Source organism: Chinchilla lanigera, unplaced genomic scaffold (genome assembly GCF_000276665.1).
Source record: "Chinchilla lanigera isolate Chin_1 unplaced genomic scaffold, ChiLan1.0 scaffold00031, whole genome shotgun sequence".
Taxonomy (NCBI): domain Eukaryota; kingdom Metazoa; phylum Chordata; class Mammalia; order Rodentia; family Chinchillidae; genus Chinchilla; species Chinchilla lanigera.
Window position 1 is genome coordinate 3,269,947 of NW_004955432.1, and position 2,872 is coordinate 3,272,818.

Here is a 2,872-nt window from a genome sequence, read left to right on the forward strand (position 1 = left end):
ACACAGAGTTCATGTTCCCTGAAGTTGAAGAATGAATTCTAAGAAACCATGGAGGTTGAATGTAGGGAAATTTATTGGAGAAAAGGAATGAGGAATAGGAATGTGGAATGGGGAATAAGAATAGCTCCCGAGAGACAGAAGGGGTCGCATATGGGTTGCCAATGAGCCCACCTGTCAAAGGAAGTTTTATAGAGCAAAATCATGAGTCAGTACAATGTGGGTCAAATTTATGATCAACCAATAAAATTGCAAGTATAGTCATTTAGGTAATATTGATCTAATGGTAGCAAGGATACATAAGTGACATCCTTAACCTTGGTTGATAATCCATAATCTTGGTCTTGTCTTTGGTCTTAGCAGTGTTAATCTTATAGTCTTAGTGAGTGGGAGAGGATGATTCACCCCTAGTGAGATAATGAAAAATCTCAAAAGGGTAATGCCAATAATCCCAAGCCTCCATTCATCCCTTAGGGAAGTATGTAAAACTAACCACTGTGACTTTAATCTTCAGATGTACCTCCAGCCACAATCCTGATGGATTTTCACTTCTATACTGACTCCCTCAAGGGCCCAGCCCTGTCTGACTACCTACTATATTTCTACGTAACTTAGTTATCTGTAACAAACTGACAAATGGATAAAGAAAATGTGGGCTTTTCTTGTACAATGGAGTACTACTCAGCCATAAAGAATAAACTTGAGGGGCTGGGGATTTAGCTCAGCGGCAAAAGCGCCTGCCTGGCAAGCGCAAGGTCATGAGTTCAGTTCCTGGTACCAGAAAAAAACCAAAAAAAAAAAAAAAGAATAAACTTGAGACATTTCTAGCTAAATGGATGCCCCTGAGACCATATTCTTTTTTTGTTTGTTTGTTTGTTTTTCTGGTACCAGGAATCGAACTCATGACCTCCTGCTTGCCAGGCAAGTGCTGTGCCGCTGAGCAAAACCCCAGCCCTGAGACCATATTCGTAAGTGAAATACATCAAACACACATCTGTAAATATTGTATTATTTCTCTGGTATGAGAAACTGAAAGTATATATAAGGACCAAAATGTATAATTTTGAAATAGGAAGAAAATGTTCAAATGGGAAGGGGAACTAAGGAGGGGGAGAGGGAAAGGAAGAGAAAAGAAAAAATAAGGAGAAAAGAAGGAAAATGTAAAAAGCTTTTGTAAATAAGGAGCAGAGGAGGGGTTGAAGGGAGGTTAGGGAAAGGGGAAAAAAAGAATCAAGTTATGTCATGTACAGGTACAAATTCCCTATAATGAATGTGATCATTACTTATACCTAAAATGTACCAATAAACTTAATAATAATAAAAAAAGATTTAGCTGCTAGAGTAGAATCTCAGGGGTGGTGATATAACTTGGTGATAGAGCGCTTACAAGCACAGCTAGCATGTGTGAGAGGTCCTGGGTTTGATTCCCAGCAATGACAAAAACAAAACAAAGATAAACAGCTTCAGGCGATCAGACACACATTTACTCAACAGTGGTGTTAATGTAGTAGTGACTTTTTGCAAATTATAGTAAGTCCTTGAAGTTCCTTTTTCCCAATAAACTGAAGAAACTGGAGAGGTAGGTATTCTGCTTCTCTAGGGTCACAGCTATTAAAACTTGAAATCCCAAAAATTCCAAGAAAAAGATTTTACGGTGACAATCTAACGATAGCTAATGATTTTTTTTCCTTGTGGTCCTGGAAACCCCAAGGATTCCTGAATGTTAGGCAAGCACTCTACCACTGACCTACATACAGCCCCAGCCTCGGAGGGTTTTTTGTTTTTTTTTGAAACGTGGTCTCATTAGTTAGTCCAGGGCTGGGCTTGTACTTGCTACTGTAATGTGTCTCAAGTTGGCCTCAACCTTTCTGTTTGTTTATTTTTTGAGACAAGGTCTTGCTATGTAGTTTAGGCTGGCCTGGAGCTCACTTCATAGCCCAGGCTGGTCTCGAACACACAGCAATCCTCTGCCTCAGCCTCCCAAGTGCTGGGATTACAGGTATGTGCCACCATGCCCCGCTTCAACCTTTGTTTCTAATACACGATATTTTAAAATTTTTTTGTTTTTTTGAGATAGGGTCTTGCTATTTAGTTCAGCCTGACCTCGAACTCACAGCGATCCTACTGCCTCTGCCTCCCAAGTGCTAGTATTACATGAATACATGATTTTCAAAGATGTGAACATTTCATATTGTCTATGGAGGTTTGAGGTCTCCGGAGCATATATATATTACTGCTGCATCACCAAGCAAATGTGAGTCATCACTGTTTTACTTCCGTACCTTTCTCTTATTTAATGTTAAATTTCAGTTCTAAGGTGATAATTAATTTTTAATGTCTCCTCAGTTGGGCCCTGGATACAGTCAGTGCCTGACCAGGATGCCTGGCACTGGGGACTGGCCACTCAGGCTTCCTTGACTTGCAGGACTGGATGGCCAAAGGTTCGAATCTCCGGCCCACAACGCTGCTGGGCTGGGGCTGATCGCTGGGGAACTCGGCTTCGTTTGCACAAAGGGGAACCACTAAAGCCTCTTTTGCCACCACCCGGACTAGATGAGACTTAGTCACTAAGCACAAAATGTTCCTTTAACAGTTTGTTTGCTCCATTCCTCCCCGACTTTCCAACTCATCCTAAACGTCCACGCGGCCGCGGAGCGAGCCAGGACCTCGGGGAAGGAAGGCGCGGAGGGGGCGGCCCGCCCCGAGCTTAGGGTAGGGTTCTGGACCCACGTTCCGCGTGCCGGAAGCTGCTCTCCCAGACTTCGCCCGGGGAACAGGCCCGGGCAGGGCGGGAGTCGCGCGGCCACGCGGCAACGGACGGAGTCCTCGCGCCCCCTTCGCGCGGGCAGCGGGAGGCAGCACAAGATGGCCGACG